Below are 13,191 nucleotides of genomic sequence, written 5' to 3' on the forward strand. Positions count from 1 at the left end.
CATCTAACACTTTGAAATACATAAGAACATCCCAAACTAAAAGGAGAAATAAAGAGAATTTGAAATTTCATGTGTTTTAGGCCTCTTTTGTGTAAAACTATGTTTGACCTTGAAAAACACACTTTCTCCTAAAACTACACTTTTCCATCAAAATTTTGCATGTCCAACACTGTGAAACACTTAAGAACATCATTTCTAGCAGTATCCTTAAAGAAAATTCGAAGTTTCATTTGTTTTTAGCTTTGTTATGTTTGACCTGAACGGAGTGCTTTAAAGTGATTTTCAGCGCGTGTAAGGCCAAAACATGAAAAAGTTGATTCCGGACAGCGAATTCTAATCTTTTTACAACGTTCTCTTTCTTACAACTTAGAAACTTCATTTCCAATACAGAAAGTTGAAGATTTCAGCATGTCTCACTTGTTTTCAGCTTGTTTTGTGCAAAAACACGTTTGACCTTGAAAAAGTGACAATCTTTTGATAAATCACTTTCCCTTCAACATTTTCAACATCTAACACTTTGAAATACATAAGAACATCCCAAACTAAAAGGAGAAGCAAAGAGAATTTGAAATTTCATGTGTTTTAGGCCTCTTTTGTGTAAAACTATGTTTGACCTTGAAAAACACACTTTCTCCTAAAACTACACTTTTCCATCAAAATTTTGCATGTCCAACACTGTGAAACACTTAAGAACATCATTTCTAGCAGTATCCTTAAAGAAAATTCGAAGTTTCATTTGTTTTTAGCTTTGTTATGTTTGACCTGAACGGAGTGCTTTAAAGTGATTTTCAGCGCGTGTAAGGCCAAAACATGAAAAAGTTGATTCCGGACAGCGAATTCTAATCTTTTTACAACGTTCTCTTTCTTACAACTTAGAAACTTCATTTCCAATACAGAAAGTTGAAGATTTCAGCATGTCTCACTTGTTTTCAGCTTGTTTTGTGCAAAAACACGTTTGACCTTGAAAAAGTGACAATCTTGTGATAAATCACTTTCCCTTCAACATTTTCAACATCTAACACTTTGAAATACATAAGAACATCCCAAACTAAAAGGAGAAATAAAGAGAATTTGAAATTTCATGTGTTTTAGGCCTTTTTTCTGTAAAACTATGTTTGATCTTGAAAAAAACATCTTCTCCTAAAACTACACTTTTCCATCAAAATGTTTACAGTCTAACACTGTAAAACACTTAAGAACATCATTTCTAGCAGTATCCTTAAAAAAAATTGAAGTTTCATTTGTTTTTAGCTTTGTTTCTGTAAAATTATGTTTGACCTTGAACGGAGTACTTTAAAGTGATTTTCAGCGTGTGTAAGGCCCAAACATGAAAAAGATGCTTCTCTAAACTTTTTTCAACTTTTTATTTTCTTAAAACATAGAAACTTATATTCCAACAAAGGAAGTTAAAGAAATAAGAAGTTTTGTTTTTTCAAAAAGATGTTTGACCTTTAAAAATTTACTTTCTCCTGAAAGAAAACTGTCACGTTGGGTTTGACGATGAAGGAGGACACATACGCACGATTTCACATGACAGGGGTTTAATACAAACTGCACGAGACAAGGCAACATTAACACGCAATGACCCGACAACGAACAGACACAAACAGGATAGCTTTATACAATTATATAAATATACAACAGGTGAACACGATCAGGGAACATTACACAAGGCTAACATAAAACTCCAGTCTGAACTCCGGATCCGGAGTAACCCCTGCCGGTCCAGATCATGACAAAAACATTTGCATCAACATGCTACATATATAACACTGTGATATACTTAAGAACAACTTATCTAATAGTTTCTTTGAAGAAAATTTGAAATATGAGGATGTGAGGAACTTCTCATCTTCTGAATACATTTGAGTTTATTTGCTTTTGGATCAGTACTGAGAGATGTAGAGAGCAGAAGGAAAAGGTCCATTCATTGCCTTGAAAGGCAGGAACAGTTGCAGGAACCATTCTAGATCAGCTGTAAATGTTGTATTATCTTCATCAGAAGCCCAGCCAGTAGATAGTTGCATTTTACCAGTTAAGCGAGGACCAGGCACTAGACAAGTATATGACATCTTGTTTTTAGTACTGAGTTATTCAGTATTGAATGTTGCATAATTGATGTGAGAGTTTCAAGAGGAGGTCATATGCGTCATTATAATTGGATAATTATCATTGTATTTTACGGTTCCTTGTGATACTATGAGAGATACTGAGTGTTGAGAATGGTCAGATTTGCCGCCTTTAACATGCATTTTGATGGCCAAATATCTGTCTGTGGTGTTCTTTTGGGTTCACATTTTCTTTAAAATAATTTTCTGTCTTAATTTTTAGTTTGTAATTCTCATATATATTGGTTCTGTACATGTATATTGCCATTTTAAATCATTAAAATCCTAGATACCTTGATCCAGTTTCCTGATCCAAATCCTGCTGTCCCATGATGAAATTTGGATTTAGAAGGGCAATCACTGTGCATTTGTGAATATTAAATTAAACAGATGTGTTTAGATCAAACTGAAAGTCATCTCAAATAATATTAGTCAATAATTTGTGTGCTGCAATTTTGTGGTCAAGTGACACAAACCCTGACTATTGATGAGCAACCACAAATCTGCAAAAAGACACATCAGTGTGTCTTAACTTTGCATGACTCATTGTCCAGCAGTCGCAACGCTGATCAGGACTGAGTGTTTATGGATAATGAGGGCTGCATTTGGTTTCTAGCAAAAAAATACTCTTCTGGTAGGTTGCAACAAAAACAAGGGGGTGGTAAATCTGATTACTTTTATATTTCTCATTTATTTTTCTATAAGACTCAACTAATTTTTCCAGCATTTAACAATCTTGCGTAATTAAGCAATGAGCACTGCCCCTTGACCTTTTTGTACCCATGAAAGTGTTTATCTGGGTTAGGACTAATTAAAAAGCAGGGCTGAGGGGGAGGAGAACAGTGGTATATTTGTTCTTCACGATCCTGCCTCTGCATATGACAAAAACACTGAGGGGGATGTGTCTGCCTCCCCAAATGTAGGCTGCCTTTCTGCACACAAGACTGTGTCTCCCCCGCATTCCATTACTCCCTGCACAATACACATGCCCACCCTGGAGTGTTGAGCATACAGAATTCATTTATTTTAATGGATTAAATATTTAAAATTCCAGATAAAGATAAGGCAATACTTTAAAATGTAATAGATTAATCAGCTTATCTTCTCTACATAAATAATAGAAAATTCCCCAAATGTCCAGATTACTACAGATTTAAACTTTCACTTTTGGACAAAATATAATTTTGGGTTGTGTGTGAACACAACTATACTGTGTGCTGGGCTGTGTTTCACAATCACTTCACTTTCACTTCACTTCTGCCAGTGACATCCTGTTCTGAGGCAGTATATGCTCAGTGCTATAAATAAACAAAGTCATCTTCATGCATAACAATGCACCATCTCATGCTGCAAGGAATACCTCTGTACCACTGGATACTAGGGGTATAAAGAGAGAGGAACTCATTGTGTACTCATGGTACGCAACATATTTAAGTGCCCTCATAAAGTTCTCTGTATTACGAGTCATTTGTAGCTCATCACAATATATATCCCTTCTGCAGTAGCATGCTCTCATGGAAAATGAGTAAGGGAGTCTGGATTTAGGTGAAACGCTTCAGCTTCAATGTTAGGCCAATGTCAGCAAAACAACATCTTCTTGGTTTTCATCATATGTCAAGTAGATGCAAATGCAACCTTTACAAAACAACAACAACATTTATTTCTTATATAGCCCATATTCACATACTGTATGTGTTAATGGGCTTTGACAGGCCCCACCCTTCTGGACACAAGGAAAAACGTTTTGGGAATTGAGTGCAACCAGTAGACCCCATCGAGACAAGCCTTATGTCAAACAGAAAGTGTCTGGAAGTGCAATTGCAGTGCAGGAATGGTTACACATGGGGGAAAGAAAATAGCAACCATTAAGATTCTGTACTTAAGCCACCCTACAGCTCCACCACTTCCAACAAGGCTGCAGTGTCAGCAAGAAGGGAGAGCACATGGACCAAGGCTGCACCTCCTGGTTGTCCTGCAAGAAAATGGTATGTGCCTACCTAAGTTTGCAGTCAACTGATTACATGGGCCCCCACACGGTAGTCTTCAGGTGTTTGGGATTTGGGAATGCAATGATGTGGAGGTGCCAACTTCTAATATTTTATTCAGAATAGAACATAAACCATTGAACAAAAGTTTAAACTGAGAAAATGTATCATTTTAAGGGAAAATTTTTATTCAGAATTTCATGGTGTCAACAAATCACATTGGGACAAGGCCATTTTCACCAAGGCATCTCCCCTTCTTCTTACAACACTCAACAGACGTCTGGGGACTGAGGGGACCAAATGTTCTCTATAGGTGAAAGATCTGGACTGCAGACTGGACATTTCAGTACCCGGATCCTTCTCCTACGCAGCCATGATGTTATGATTGATGCAGAATGTGGTCTGGCATTATTTTGTTTAAAAATGCAGGGTCTTACCTGAAAGAGAAGATGGGAGCATATATTGTTCTAGAACCTGAATCTATTTTTCTGCATTGATGGTGCCTTTCCAGACATGCAAGCTGCCCATGCCACATGCACTCATGCAACCTCATACCATCAGAGATGCAGGCTTCTGAACTGAGCGTTGATAACAACTTGGGTTGTCCTTGTCCTCTTTGGTCCGGATGACATGGCGTCACAGATTTCCAAAAAGAACTTCGAATCGTGACTCTTCTGACCACAGAACAGTCTTCCATTTTGCCACACTCCATTTAAATGATCCCTGGCCCAGTGAGCCTGAGCTTGTGGATCTTGCTTAGAAATGGGTTCTTCTTTGCACTGTAGAGTTTCAGCTGGCAACGGCGGATGGCACGGTGGATTGTGTTTACTGACAATGGTTTCTGGAAGTATTCCTGAGCCCATTCTGTGATTTCCTTTACAGTAGCATTCCTGGTTGTGGTGCAGTGTCGTTTAAGGGCCCGGAGATCATGGGCATTTTTTCGCTGGGTATCTGATATTGCTTCACTATCTTTCTGCGCAACATTGTGGGAATTGGTGATCCTCTACCCATCATGGCTTCTGAGAGACACTGCCACTCAGTGTTAATTGGTCTTCCAGCTCTTGGTTATGATCAAATGTACCTTTTCCAGCCTTTTATTGCTACTTATTGCTTATTTACTCAGATTAAATCTGTCATCTACGTTCTATTACAAAGAAAATATTGACATTTGCCATCTCCACATCATTGCATTCAGTTTTTATTCACAACTTGTTTAGTGTCCCAACTTTTTTGGAATCCGGTTTCTATGTTGTAAATTGTCACAAAGCACCCCGGGCACCTGTCATGGCTGCCCACTGTTCACTAAGGGTGATGGGTTAAATGCAGAGGATAACAATTGTTGGAGATAACAATCACTTCAAAGAAAAATAGAACAGTACTCAAAGTCCCTACTGAGCAGGCCAAGGGCAAAAGTGGCAAGGAAAAAATGGCTGCTTTCCTGCCTGTGAGCCACCAGAGGTGCTTGTGAAGTGTGCTGTTCCAAATAAAAGAAACAGGAGAATAACTTTTTTTTGTACGGCAATAGGAAATTGGTCTTTGGTTTGTCTCCTTTTGCCCTTGGACAATTTGGGACAGTTGTCCAACTGCAAGAATTCAACCAACAAAAAAATTACTCTTTACTCAAAACCAGAAGAAGTGTGTGAGGGGGAGAGGTCCCAAATGACTTCTTCCTTATCCACTATATAAATGTTACATTCCATTTGAGGCAAATATCTGTGTATTTACATGCTTAAAGTGAATTAGGAAAAAACAATTATTGAATATTATACAGTTAAAAGCCTTCAACTATTTGATTGTTTAGTGAGCTTTTAGTATGCAGAAAATAAACATTAGAAGTGGTAAGCTTCTCATAAATCAAAAGACTTTTCAATCTAAATATGTAAGAAATATATGTTTTAACCAAAATTTATCAGTTATGGTAAGTTTCCTTCTTTCCTTTCCTACAGCTTTAATAACCCAGCTGTATAAAACATGTTAAATTGCCTCCTACATGTTGGATTTATGTCCTGGGGCAGGTGGGTATGTGGCTACTTACAAACACTATTAACCACTTACACAGAGAAACCTTGCGGGCACGGGTGCATTTACACATACAGGTGTGCAGTTACACATTATGGCTCACACAGGCAGACAAACATGTACTCACAGACACATTATTTGGAGCAGCTGAATGTAATGTGTGCTGTTAAATAATGTCTAATATTATTTACTGTTTTTTTAAGGAAGTACAGAAGCAGATGGTTGGTGTTCGTTTCCTATCCTTCTCCAAACCCCCCACACTCTCCCTCCTCTATATGTCATCTTTCTGTCCAACTTTTTTTTCCCCTTTCACTTTCCCTCTGTCCCCAGTCATGTCTGTCGAGATTGTAGCAAGTTAAATAAGAAAAATAAAAATATAATAAATATAAAAAGGCTGTGAATGGTGACAGCACAGATACACATACACACTTTCATGTGTCAATTGTGTTACTGACAGGCTGAAAAAAACAGTAAAAAACAGCTGTCAATTGGATGGCTTGTTGACAGTTTAGAGGGATTTAGTAACAGAACAAGGATTATTCATGAAGCCTGAGTTATTTTGAATTTATGATGTAAAGATGAACAGATACACATGATACAAATGTTAAATGTTTCATGTAACTATTAGCCTGTATATACAGTCATGTCCATTAATATTGGGACATCAATATAATTCTAATCTTTTTGTCTCTGTACATCATCATAATGGATGAAATGAAATGAAGATATGCTTTAACTGCATGTTTTTATATCCTAACCAAGTTAACGGTTTAAAAATATTGTATACTTAAACTCTTTAATTGCGTTGGCAGTGCTTCGGTTCATTGTACATTTGCACTGTGAAACACTGTCCAATGAGTTCTGAAGCATTTAGCTAAATATGAGCAGATAATATGAGGTGGTATGTTTTGGAGTTTCTTTCCTTCTCCATACTGTGGTACACACTGATCTTTGTCTCATCTGTCCACAGGATGCTGTTAAAGCTTTTTTAGACAATGTTTGGCAAACTCTGGCCTTCTGACTTTCCTGTTTTTGAGGCTCACCGATGGTTTACATCATGTGGTGAAGCCTCTGTATTTACTCTGGTGAATCTTTCTCTTGATTGTTGACCTTGACACATATAGAGTGACTTTGACACTCCTTGGGAGTGTCCAGTTCTTGATCTGGCCAGCTTTTGTGAAGAGGGTTTATCTTCAGTTGTTTTTGGAGTCCCTGGGACGAGTGCTCACACTGTTAGATAGTGCTCCGACTGGAGATTCCATTGTCCTGCTGAGGGACTTCAAAGCTCACATGGGCAATGAACGCATGACCTGGAGGGGCGTGACTGGAGATTGGAGAATGTTGGAGCATGTGCAAGCCGCAGTTTGGCCATAACGAACACCATGTTCGAACATAAGGATGCCCGTCGGTACACTTGGTATCAGGCCAGCATAGGTTGCAGGTCGATGATTTACTTTTTAGTCGTATCATCTGACATGCGGTCATATGTTGGATCAGATGGCAGGGGAAGATGCCATGTAGACCTGGCAGACCCACACATATACAGTGGGACAAAAAAGTATTTAGTCAGCCACCAATTGTGCAAGTTCTACCACTTAAAAAGAGTGGTGTGTGTGAGGTAATATTATAATGAGAACCATGCAGGGAGCATTGCCTTAGGCCGGCCCACCCAGCCCGTCCCGCCCATGGGACCATGGACCTCTCGACATCCAGACAGAACAGTGACAACGGATTCTACCATCCTGGGAAAATGGCAAGAACCACAGAGGAGGTAGAGTAAGTGCCATTAAATTAATTAATTAAATCCCTCATTATCCCATTTACAAGTAGCAGATAAAAAGTCTAGAGTTAATTACAAATGTGGTATTTCCATTTGGAATCTCTTGCTGTCAACTCTCAATATATCATCCAAAGGTGTGACTATTAGTGAAGCAAGCGATCAATAGGCTAAAATTAAAAACAAACCCACCAGACAGATAGCAAACATGAGGCGTGGCCAAAGCAACTGTTTGGAGCACTCTTGTCATCGTTGTTGTCTTCCTCCGCTTATCTGGGTCCAGGTTGCAGGGGCAGCATCCCAACAACAACAACAACAACATTTATTTCTTATATAGCCCAAAATCACATACAGTATGTCTCAATGGGCTTTGACAGGCCCTACAGTTGACACCCCCCACACTTGACCCTTCTGCACACAAGGAAAAACTCCACACAAAAAAAATCTAGGAGAGAGAAAAAAAAGAAAGGAAGAAACCTTGGGAAGGAGTGATACAGAGAGGGACCCCCTTCCAGGGTAGAGTGAGCCTGCAAATGGTGTCAGTGCAGGGTTGGATATGATATAATGATAAGTCCTACGGTTGTAGGGTATTCAGTGTCATGGTCTATTTACGTGTCCGTAATGATGTTACTGGTCCATTTGAAGATCCCTGAAGCTGTAGTTGTAATGGTGGTGGTGGCTGTGGTGACCCTCTGGTTTGTTTCATGTTTTGTCTTGTAAAGCAGTTGTCAGGAACCAGGATTTATTTGCTGGTCTGATCACTGGGGTCTGCCAGTAGTCTGGGTGCTTGATTCCGTGTCTCGGAGAAAAACAAACAGAAGCAGCGGCAGACGTTTGCACTGTACGACCGATACTGAAATATGTGGTTATAATGGTATATTGGTGCTACAGTGGCCCGGTACCCTAACTAGGACAGCCTAACTGGTGAATTTAACTTTGTCTGTGATAAACTGGACTTTATAATTGACACTGCGTCAAAAGCAAGTGAAATGAGGGTCTAGGACTTTAGCAAAAAGCCAGAGAAAACAGATAGGTTTTGAGATTGGAGTAAGTAAGTAAGGAATCCCAGACAGCCCTCTTCCGAGCCACCTCCATCAGCTCCTCCCTAGGGAGGCGTCCAGGAGGCATCCTGACCAGATGCCCGAACCACCTCAACTGGCTCCTCTCGATGTGGAGGAGCAGCGGTTCTACTCCGAGTCCCTCCCGATTAGGCCCCCTCACCATCTGTCTAAGGCTGCGTACAGCCACCCTAGGGAGGAAACAGCAATCTTGTTCTTTCGGTCATTAAGCAAAGCTCATGATCATAGGTGAGGATTGGGACGTAGATCGACCAGTAAATCAAGAGCCTAATTACAGCTCCCAGTAAATCAAGAGTAAATCTCAGCTCCCTCTTCACCACAACAGATTGGTTCAGCATCCACATCACTGCAGATGCTGAACCAATCCGACTGTCAATCTCAGATTTGGAGGTGCTGATCCTCATCCCAGCCACTTCACACTCAGCTGCAAACCTACCCAGAAAGAGCTGAAGGACCACATCATCAAAAAGCAGAGACAAAATTCTCCTGCCACCAAACTCGACACCCTCCACACCACGGCTGTGCCTAGAAATTCTGTCCACATAGTTTATTAACAGAACCATTGACAAAGGGCAGCCCTTGCGGAGTCCAACCCTCACCAGGAACAGGTCCGACTTACTGCCGGATATGTGGACTAAACTCACGTTCCTCTGGTACAGGGACTGTGTAGCTGTTTGACTACCTCAGCAACTTCTGCCCCTGAGATTGGCCAGTCCATACCCAGGTATCCCAGCTCTGGTTCCTCCTCTGAATGCGCATTGGTATGATTGAGGAACAAAGTATTCCTTCCACGGCCGACTATAGCCCCAGTTGACGTCAGCAGCTCCTCATCCCCACTGTAAACAGTGTGAGCAAGTTGCTGCCTTCCTTTTCTGATGCGTCGGATGGTTTGCCAGAACCTCTTTGGAGCCAATCGGTAGTCTTTCTCCATGGCCTGACCGAACTCCTCCCACGCCTGAGATTTTGCCTAGGCAACTGCCACTGCTGAACTCAACTTGGCCATCCGGTACCTGTCTGTTGCTTCTGGAGACCCCCAACCAGCCATGACCTGTAGGCCTCCTTCTTCAGCCTGACAACTCCCCTAACCTCTGGTGTCCACCAACGGGTGGGGGAGTCACCGCCACGACTGGCACTGGCCACCTTGCGACCACAGCTAGCAACAGTTGCCTCAACAATCGCAGAGTGGAACAAGGTCCATGTCCCCCACAGCTCTTGGGACATGGTCAAAGCTCTGCCGGAGGTGGGAATTGAAGACCATCTTGACAGGTTCTTCTGCAAGGTGTTCCCAGCAGACCCTCACTACAGTGGAGCAAAAAAGTATGAGAGACATAATGAGAAAAAAAAATTTTTAGATTTCACAGACCTATAACTTCTTCTGTAAAAGGCTCCTCTGTCCTGCACTCATTACCTGTATTAATGGCATCTGTTTGAACTCGTTATCAGTATAAAAGACACCTGTCCACAACCTCAAACAGTTACACTCCTGGCTGTTGGGATTCCCTACTTGGGATGCTGCCCCTGCAACCTGGACCCAGATAAGCAGAGGAAGACAACAACAATGACAAGAGTTGCTTTGGCCACACCTCATGTTTGCTATCTGTCTGGTGGGTTTGTTTTTATTTTTACATTTACAGCATTTATCAGACGCCCTTATCCAGAGCGACTTACAATCAGTATTACAGGGACAGTCTCCCTGGAGCAATTTTTAGGGTTAAGTGTCTTGCTCAGGGACACAATGGTAGTAAGTGGGATTCGAACCTGGGTCTTCTGGTTCATAGGCGAGTGTGTTACCCACTAGGCTACTACCACCCTGTTTTAGCCTATTGATCGCTTGCTTCACTGATAGTCACACCTTTGGATGTTATATTGAGAGTTGACAGCAAGAGATTCCAGTGAACAGTGGGCAGCCATGACAGGCGCCCGGGGAGCAGTGTGTGGGGACGGTGCTTTGCTCAGTGGCACCTCAGTGGCAATTCCGGATCGGGATTCGAACCAGCAACCTTCTGATTACGGGGTCGCTTCCTTAACCGCTAAGCCACCCCTACCCCACTGTCACTGTTCTGTTTGGATGTCGAGAGGTCCGTGGTCCCATGGGCGGGACCAGCTGGGTGGGCCGGCCAAAGGCAATGCTCTCTGCCTGGTCCTCATTATTATATTAACTCATGCACACCACTCTTTCTTTGCACATGCATTCACATCATTTAATGTTCACATCACACATTAAATTTTTGAAGGATTTAGTATGTATGTGCAGGGAAAAAGACGTAGTGTATGTACAAGTTATTTATTATAAAAGTTAAGTGATTGTCATTGTGAAACACTGCACACAGTGCACACAATGAAATGTGTCCTCTGCTTTTAACCCATCACCCTCGGTGATTAGTGGGCAGCCTTGAAAGGCGCACGGGGAGCAGTGTGTGGGGACGGTGCTTTGCTAAGTAGCACTTCAGTGGCACCTTGGGATTTGAACCGGTAACCTTGTCTTCTCACATCTGAACAATTTTACAACATTGCTTCACCAACAATTGTGCTGCTAAGAAGGATACCCAACGCCGCCAAGGCCTCCTGCTTCCCCTGCCAAGTCCACACCGGCCCTAGTCCCACATTTCGTCACCAGTCTACCCACATCACATGTCAAAACCACAGTGCTGGTGGATTGATTCTCCAAGGCTGCTTGGTTTGTCGCCCTCCCAGGTCTCCTCACAGCATCAAAAAGTTGAACCTGCTGGGTCTGAACACCTCCCTCTGCAACTGGGTCTTGGACTTCCTGTCTAAGAGACCTCAGTCTGTCTGGATTGGGAACAGGACCACCACCACACTGAGCACTGTATGCTCAGTGGAACGCTGTTCACCTTACTGACCCACAACAGCTCAAACCACATCATCAGCAAGGACGATGAGTCAGCATATAGAAGAGGTGTAAGGACTGATGGACTGGTGTAAAGTCATCAATCTGTTTCTGAACGTTGATAAAACGAAAGAGATGCTTGTTGACTTCAGAAAAGAATGGAGGGACCATTCTCCACTGATCTTTCACGGATCTTGTGTGAAGATCATCAAGAACACAAAGTTCCTCTGTGTTGATCTAGAGGAGAACACCAGCTCAACAGCCAAGAGCCCAGCTATACTTCCTGCGGATGCTGAGGAAAGCCCATCTCCCACCACCCATTTACATTTACATTTACATTTAAGACATTTATCAGACGCCCTTATCCAGAGCGACTTACAATCAGTAGTTACAGGGACAGTTCCCCCTGGAGCAATTTAGGGTTAAGTGTCTTGCTCAGGGACACAATGGTAGTAAATGGGATTTGAACCTGGGTCTTCTGGTTAATAGGCAAGTGTGTTACCCACTAGGCTACTGTCACCCTTTTACTACCACCCCTCCTCACCACCTTCTTTAGAGGGACTATTGAGAGGATTCTGACCAGTTGCATCACTGTCTGGTCCGCACCGGACCGCAAGACCCTACAGCGGATAGTGAGAACAGCTGAGAAGATCATTGGACATTTAAAACACATGCTGCCTCAGGCAAGCAACTAGCATTGTGAAGGATTCTACACACCCCTCACTCTTCGCCCTCCTACCATTCAGAAAAAGGTACCAAAGCATTCACTGCCAGACTATGCAATAGCTTCTTTCAACAGGCCATCAGAACACTCCAGGACTTTTTGAACTGTTCCATTTTGCACAACAGTATTTGCACAATTTTTACTTTGCATATTTATTATTCATTTCATTAGTTTATTACTGTGTGTCTCATTGTTGCCTAAATGTTTTTATTAAATGTTACTCTCGCATTGCCTGTGTCCCCTGGTTGCACTTTATGTAGCCCACTTTGTCTGTGTCACATACATGCACTTCATGTCATTATGTAACTGTTTAATTGTCTAAATGTTACATGTAGCACCTGGTTCCGAATAAACCTTGTTTTATTTCACTATGTACTGTCTAACGTGTATTTAGCTGAAATAATAATAAACTTAAACTTCAACATATCGCACATCCTTATCTCTAATTCAGAATGACCCAGAGACTCAGACTCAAAGAGCTATAGTTTGTTTACCATTACAACAGAAGAAAAACTTTGACCTATAGAAGTGTTTGAAGTTATAACAATTCACACCACAATACCTGCAATGTCTTATCAGCAGAACCTGAATCTGTGTCTCTACTCTGCATCACCTCTAAGAACCTCAGTTGATACCAGTTAACATAAGTGT

Source organism: Denticeps clupeoides, chromosome 14 (genome assembly GCF_900700375.1).
Source record: "Denticeps clupeoides chromosome 14, fDenClu1.1, whole genome shotgun sequence".
NCBI classification, from domain to species: Eukaryota; Metazoa; Chordata; class Actinopteri; order Clupeiformes; family Denticipitidae; genus Denticeps; species Denticeps clupeoides.